The following is an 8,008-nucleotide window of genomic DNA, read 5'->3' on the forward strand; positions in this document are numbered from 1 at the left end:
TTTGGATTGGATCTTGATTTGGTTTATATGGTTTGAGACCAAATCAATCAATTAGTTTGAGCCGCCACTACCACCTACTACTGCTTCAAATCCAAGAGCCGCTGTTGCCGGCCGGAGCTCGTCGTCTCTCTCGAGCTTTGACGCCATGTCTGATCTAGATTCATGACGTGCCATCGCATATGGCTTTGTCCACGGTTTGAACCTTTGGATTCAATTCAAAAGTTGAAAACGGTTTGGATGACGCGCATGTATAGTTCGGTTTGGTCTAGATTCTAAATGAAAATATCTGGATTGGTTTAGTTTTGATGTGTGCCATGGATTGGACTGGTTTTAGTTTGGATGCTGAACTATTCCCAGGTTTAGATGAGACGGGCATTGCCATTATCATTGGCATTGCTTTATTACCTAGATGATAGAAAATAGATTGATTGGCCATTGCCAGTATAGGTTATCACTATGATTTATTATATGTATGATCTTTGTATTGTACTATGTACAATTCAACTTAGAGTTCAACATGTTCTGTGTAGAATGGAGGAAGCACAATGAGGACGCTCCAACTCACGGTGCCGGACCAGCCTTTCTACTGCCACGTTGTTCGGCATCTACTTCCAGCCTTCTTTTGTTGTTGCAGCGGTAATAATTTATATGAACCTTCTGACACTACACCACAACACGGACGCAAGGACAGAAAAACTGCCGGGAGAAGTCACTTATAAGGGCAGGTAAACTGCCGGGAACATTTTTCTCCCGGCAGATAGAACTGCCACGAGAACGGCTGCCGGGAATTGCAAACGCCAGCAGATATAAATCTCCCGGCAGTTTGTATGCCGCCATATTCAAAGTTCTCCCGGCAGTTTCTGTTCTCCTGGCAGACAATTTCTGCCAGCAATTAATAGCTTTCCCGGCAGATGATGTGCCACTAGTGCTAGATACCCCAATCTATAAGGCTATTGCACTCTAGTATTTCATTTATTTCACATTTAGATACACACTAACAAGGCATTCATTAAAATAGAGCAAAAGGAATGTGCACATTTATATTATAAAATCTGATGATCAAAGTACATGGTTACAATGTATGCAATTCACTGATTACACATGATGGCTTGCATCATAGCTTAGCATCTACAATTTCAATACGTCCAAGTTGTACAGAATGTAACAACCACAAAATACAAAGCTTGTAAGGTCTTCTATGTGAGCGCAGAGCATATGGTTATGGCAAGATATCTTTGGCCAGTCTTCACGAACATTTCCAACCTAGACATGGAGAGGCAATTGACAAGAAAAAGTATCACAAAACATTATCTGCATTACATTGATTACAATACTCAAAGAATCAATCGCGTGCACCGCTCCTACTTTTATAAGGAAGACATCCACATCAACAAGAGAATTTCTCATCAAATAGTGCATAGTTGTGCATTACCTTGGATTGCATGAGTGAGCCAAACAATGGAGGGGGGGGGGGGGGGGGGGGGGGGGGGTATTGCTCTTCTCCCAACGTTTTAGAAGCTATTCCCTCCCTAGCAGTAGACAGCAATAGCAAAGCAGCAAAATCAGTCATCATCATGCAATTTTATCCCACCAACATAAACAAGTAGGAACATGTGTATAGATAGATTGGAGAACAATAGATGCGTAAATATAAGTAACAGCCTCCTTTGTGCAACTATTTCTCTTAGTGATGGAAGGTATCAAACACAGTATAGTACTCCTCAACTATGTACTATGGAAGCTAGCAAGCAGCCAAGCACACAGCGAGCATGCCTCACTCGGGGCTCCGTGTATTCATTTACCTCGCACTTACGACAGTGGCAGAGAAGACTTGAGTCGGGTCAGTCAAGGCAGCGGCGTGGCAAGTAGACAGGGCGGAGAGGCGATTCTAGGTGGCGGTGCTCCCGAGTCGCCCTCAATCCCTCATCCCTGCTGTGGTCAAACAGACTATGAGAGAGGAAGGTTAGGGTTAGTCTCTCTCGCTCACTGTGTCCCGTCGTGTCACGAGCGTGTTCCGGGCTGTATCAGCATTTTTTTCCTTTCTTTTTTAAATAAAAAGATACTTCTGGGATACACGTATTGGAGCCGTATCAGAGTATCAGTGCCGTTTGGAATGGCGACACGGTCGTTCTTGACGTATCGGAGCTTCAGATAGAAAATTTTCAGTTTAATAAGAAACCAAAAAATGTCAGCAGTTTCAGACCTTCACACACAAATTAAGCACATCTAGTTGTCTAGTAAGCATTTACCAGTATGTTATTAGTAAGCTATAAGATTTGAAACAAAGTTATTACTCACTGTATCTTGTTAGCATAGCAACCATTAATCTAAGTATGTATAACTCTGAGGCAATGACTTCCTAGGTTCAAAAGCTTATGTAGTATTCAAGAGTAACAAATATACACCTACTTAAGTTTGGTCATGTCACTTCTACAGTGGAGCTAACTATGGTAGTATAATCTCCCAGTTTTTGTCGAGGGCTACATTTAACACCTCACCATTTTAACTTCAGAGATTCTGAATAAAAAATGATCCAGTATGAGCACCATACTCATCTCAACATCATCAGATCATCCCTCGTTTCGTACTGCACTGTATGTTCCTTCCTTGATTCCATCAATCAGCTGAAAAAATAATGTTGGCGAAAATTGTGTTAGCATAAGAAAAATAATTGCACTTTACGTTGCATATTGTCCTGGAATACTTGGCTTCTGCCACATCTACAGGTATAAAAGATGCAAAGTAAAAAAAATCACATATATATTTATTATTTCTTAGAAGTTAAGTAGTTTATTTTCAAAGAAGAGAAAAGACCCCCCAAAACCAATCACTTCACGTACATATGGCATTCCTTTACAAGTGAGAATAATACTGAATTTGGGACAATCCATTGGAAATTTCATACATCAGTATTTAGCCCGATTGATTGATGGAGCTAATCAAGGGTACTTTTCCATCCCAACTACGTGTTCATTATTCAAAGTTCATACTCCTATAACATCTAGAATTAGCAGAGAGCACTTAATCATAGTAAATGGAAGAATGCCCATTGATACCAACAATTAGAGTTGTGAAGAGCATCTTCATTGGTACCTCAGTACTGAACTGCTATGAAACAATTAGCTAGATGATAAATCAGGGTAGGAAAAGTAGCTACTTTTGCTGAGAATTTTTAATATCAAATCCACACTCATGTCTATAAATTTAACTCTTGTAGATACAGAAACCAAAAACTTTGTAGAGTTGTATACACAGTCGGCCATAGTGAGTAAACTTTCTCAAGCTGTCTAACAATTGTCTTCAGTTGTTCAATGTCTGAACCTGATTAAAAAAAGATTGATCCATGTACCTAAAAAGGCTGGATACAAGCACATGATATTCTACAAATCATAGGAGAGTACACGTACAATAACCTAGCTTAAACGCAAATCACGAGCACTTGTAATTTCTCAAAAAACCCACCACTGCTAGAATCAGTCTCCAATGCTTTCACTAATAGCACCTGCATCAATTTGTTAGCAAAAGGAAAAAACAGCAATAAGGAAGACTAAGTAACTCGATGGAAGGGGGGATCAAGGAGGGAGGGCAAATTTGGATTCCTACGGACAACTGAACGACCCCCACTGTTAGTTCTCATCGAGCAGAGGACAGATTCACTACCTTGGTATGGAGAATCTCACCTGCATCGGGTTTCCACCGACGCGGATCTAAGCAGCGCGTTGTACCATAGTGGGGAGCAGGCACCGCACTCGCCGTCAGCGGGGAGGTAGCCGTGGTCAGGAGCCCTCCCATGCCCGCCAGCGTGAAGCATCGTGAAGAGGAGGAGCGCGATGCTTTGGCTGTCCCTTGGACAGCACCTCTTCCTCTTGCGCTTGCCGTTGCCACGCATCACAATGGACAAGGATTGGTGTTCGTCGTTGGATCTGTTGCTGGGGAGGAAGATGACGTCGACCTCGACACACCGGCGCCTTCGACCTCGACGCACAGGCGTCGTCGATGTTTGTGCCGAATGGAGGGAGGTGATGTCGACCTCGCGCATCAGAGGTGTCTGGAGGCAGGCGACCTGACCTCGATGCCCCGGCGCCATAGATCCAGTTGCGGGCGCGCAAGTCGACTAAGGGGGCTGCGGCGGCGGCGGTGTCGGTCGAGGAGGGGGGGTGGGAGGGTTCGATTTGGGGGAAGGGGAACAGGTGGGCCGGCGGCTAATTCTATTGAGCAAAAATCTTTAGTCTACCGCGTGCTCTCCCGGCCCAACTAATTTTTGGGCTCGCGCCATGGATAGGCCGGCAGACAGTGGGCCGTAGTTTAGTTCTCCCGGCAGTTTTGATGACCTGAGATGCGGACATCATTGCTGGCAGTTCACCCGCCCTTGTTGCTTAACTTCTACCGGCAGTTTAACCACCGTTATGTAGTTCTGCCGGCAGTTACCAGATCCCTGGCAGATGATTTGCACTTATTCTCATATTTCTCCCGGCAGTTAATTGCCCCTAATTTAGTGTTGTGGTGTAGTGTGACAGTACATTCTTTTTGTTTTTTTTGCTATTTCCACTAATGTATTGTGTCTGTCATTTGTTTTTATCTTACACAGATCGTACCATGCAATGTGAGATTGGCATTCAATGAGCTCGTCGCAGACACTGTGACCTTCGACGCTCTTGGGGGCCCATACACTATGCAGGTCGAGAAGGGGCGAAAGATAACCCAGATAGGAGGAGATGATTGGGATCGTTTCATCGCCCGCATGCGTCTTAGTGGGGGTGAATTGATCAGCTTCTCCTTCAGAAGAGATAGGCCCAGGATTTCTGTTATCTATCTAAATTCGATTCCGGATAGTGAGGATGAAGTTCATGAGGAGGAAGATGGTGCTGATTCAGATGATGATGAGAACCCACTTGTTGAATACCTGTATGCCCAAGGACTCAGACTGGGCGACGAGGAAATCGGCAACCTCTGGGACATGCTTCCGCTACGTGAAGACTACCTAGGGAAGCCATTCGTGACCCGCCTCACAAGGACGAATGTTAAACGGCATATCATGGTATGTTACTTAGTGTGGTAATTACATGATATGCATGCTTAGTTAGTGTAGTAGTTCATATGATATGCATGTTGTAGTACTGTGATGAGAGGCCTAGTTTAGAATTCATTTAGTGAAGAATTTTATGACATGCATGTAGTGTAGTAATATGCGATGATATGCTTAATGTACGCAGTAATCTAATGATATGACTAATTACTGTAGTAATTTGATGCTTGGCGTATAGTGTAGTGATGTGATGATATATATGCTCAGTGTTGAATCCAATGATATATGTGTCTTGAAGTGTATGCTTTGTTGATAATTGCACGTGACATGATCATATATCATGTCAACTGTTTTCAGAAATTACCTAAGAGGTTACTTGATAGCTGTGGCATCGACCCGGGCAAAGAAGGCATGGCTGCTGGACTACGCCTTACCAGAACGGGCTCCATCACCAGCTGTGCCTATGCAGTGGACACGGACGGTCGCACTGTCTTGAGCAGGGCAGGGTGGAAGAAGTTCCTTCATGCCAAGAATCTTCGGGTAGGACAGGCCATCCTACTCACTGTTGCGAACACTCGTCGCCATGACTTGAGGATGATGATCACCATCCACCTCATTTAGAACTGGGGTGGGCCATGTATCAATGTGAAATGAACTTGTTATGTTAGCTCTTGTTTGCGAGTACTTGTCGTGTATTACCGTACCTATATCTACTCATATCTAGGTACTACTGCTTGTGATGGATTGCAACTATTATTAACTGGTAACTAATGCTCTACTAGCTATGATTATTCCATTGTGTGATGTTTTATATGTTGTAGTGTGACATGGTAACTGCTATATATGGTAGAGGCTGGTCTCTAAGACCTTGTACAATGCAAGGTGCTTAGGGATGTGCTTCCACTGTGTGATGTTTTGTACGTGCCAGGTTGTAGTATGAAATGCTAACTGTTCTATATGGTAGTGGCTGGTCTCTAATTGGACCGACATGTTGAACTATAGTATTAATGGTAGAGGCGTTTCGTTGTGCGCCACATCCAACAGTTCACATAATTAATTATCCAAAGATTAAGGTATGAAACCCTTGGTCCTACATAGCAACATTTCGTTCCAAAAATTAAGGTACTTCCACATTCAAACTAACTAATACTACAAATTCGAAGGAACTACTTAATACATTAACAACACATAGGGAAGTAGCCCTGGTCCAACGGCTTGAGAAATGACAAACAAAAACTGAAAGAAGAAGGATCAGCCAGTAGCAGCACCATCAGCCTCCCAGCCTCACAACTTCAGCCATCCTGGTGAACTCCAGGTTTTTTCCTGCAAAACACACATGTGATGTTGGAGGCAAGAAAATAAATATGCCAGGGGTCTTGTCATGGCATCTAATCGCACGGAATGCTAGTACAAATGATGGAGAACAAAACATCCAACATGAGCAAATTCATAGGAGTCCTAGATCCATGGATACCATCAAGAAAAAATGCTCAGTTTTAATTAAGACACAAAACTTGGTGAAAACATGCATATTCATATCAGCAACATTGATATGGCATCTTTGCAAGCTTGGGTCAGTGACTTGTCTTGTGTTTCATGGCATGACAATAATTTTAACAATAAATAGACATGAAATTGACCCAAACTCATGTACAAAGTTATGCCATATGATACATGGATTAATTCACACATAAATGACAAAATGCCAACTTTGTATAGAATTTGCAGTACTGAAATATTTCAGTGTGTACTGAAACTGCAGTAGTGAAATAATTCAGTGTGCATCGGTGTGTACTAAAATTGTAGTAACGAAATATTTCAGTGCCTACCGGTGTGTACCGAAATATTTCAGTGTCTACCACTACAACATTACAAATTTTGCCTAGGGCAGTACCGAAATATTTCAGTGCCTACCGGTGTGTACCGAAATATTTCAGTGTCCACCACTACAACATTACAAATTTTTCCTAGGGCAGTTCCGAAATATTTCAGTGCCTACCGGTGTGTACCGAAATATTTCAGTGTCTACCATTAGAACATTACTAATTTTTCCTAGGGTTCATATGATGCCTAGGGTTCACATACATCATAATCCATCCTCCAAATCCATGTACTCAAATATTCATGCAATTCATTGAGATTAAAATGCCATCTAGCATTCCCTCTCTGAGCTATTAGATCAGTATCACCACGATGTAAGCATGAGCAGTAGGAAGATGAGGAGTGGAGAAGCTTACTCTAAACGTAACTACCGCCGCCGTTCAGACGAGGAGAGCGGCGAGGGAAGCGTGGAGAACGGCGGGGAAGCGAGGTCGCGACCACTGTCCTCCTCATCTTGCGCTTCGGAGTCTCCGGTGACTCGGTTGGAGGCTGCACAATCTGCTACGGCACCTCGTGCACGGTGGGTTCCTGATCCAATGGATGCTCTACCCTGGATCTGAACGCCCACCACCTGCGCCTGGTCCACTCGCTGGACGAATTGGCCTGCTCCATCGCCTAGAGGAGGATCTCGATCTTGTGAATCGGTTGTGCGGGCAGGGGGCAAAGCTTTGCCCTCTCCTTCTTCGTCAAATTCTTGAGAGTGGCCATTGTCGTCCAGTTCATCTGCCTTGTGTTGGCAAACCAAGAACGGATCTCCCTCAACCTGGCCAACTTGACCTGGTCGCCGTCGGCGATCTGCACGAAGTCGGTGTTCTCGCCGCGGGCCATCAGCTCGATCTCCCGTGTAAGAGGGGGTGGGGGTGGGTGGGGGGGTTGCCTGAGTGGAGCGAAGTTGCAACGGCAAGAAGGAGGAGATGACTGCGGTGGACTTGGAGGAGAGGGAGGAGATGGCCACCGATGAGTAATTGTGGAATGTGTAGCACCATGGCGGCGGTTATGCATTCGACGAGAGGGGCGGCGCGTGCAAATTTTCCTAGGACTAAACTGCCCCTAGATTAAAACGCGTCCCCACCTTGTCACGAGTACCGGCCCCACTCGTTT

At 44.2% G+C, this 8,008-nt stretch overlaps 1 long non-coding RNA gene across 1 annotated transcript; it reads right to left on the reverse strand.

Moving 5' to 3' along the window:
* Positions 1-1,015: 1,015 nt before the first annotated feature.
* Positions 1,016-4,191, reverse strand: LOC125540375. Its single transcript, XR_007297280.1, has 4 exons — positions 3,681-4,191; positions 1,803-2,624; positions 1,433-1,529; positions 1,016-1,263 (listed from the first exon to the last, which is right to left on the reverse strand). It is a non-coding gene; the product is annotated as an uncharacterized LOC125540375 (long non-coding RNA).
* Between the last annotated feature and the right edge of the window lie 3,817 nt (positions 4,192-8,008).

Source organism: Triticum urartu, chromosome 2, assembly GCF_003073215.2.
Source record: "Triticum urartu cultivar G1812 chromosome 2, Tu2.1, whole genome shotgun sequence".
Classification (NCBI taxonomy): Eukaryota; Viridiplantae; Streptophyta; class Magnoliopsida; order Poales; family Poaceae; genus Triticum; species Triticum urartu.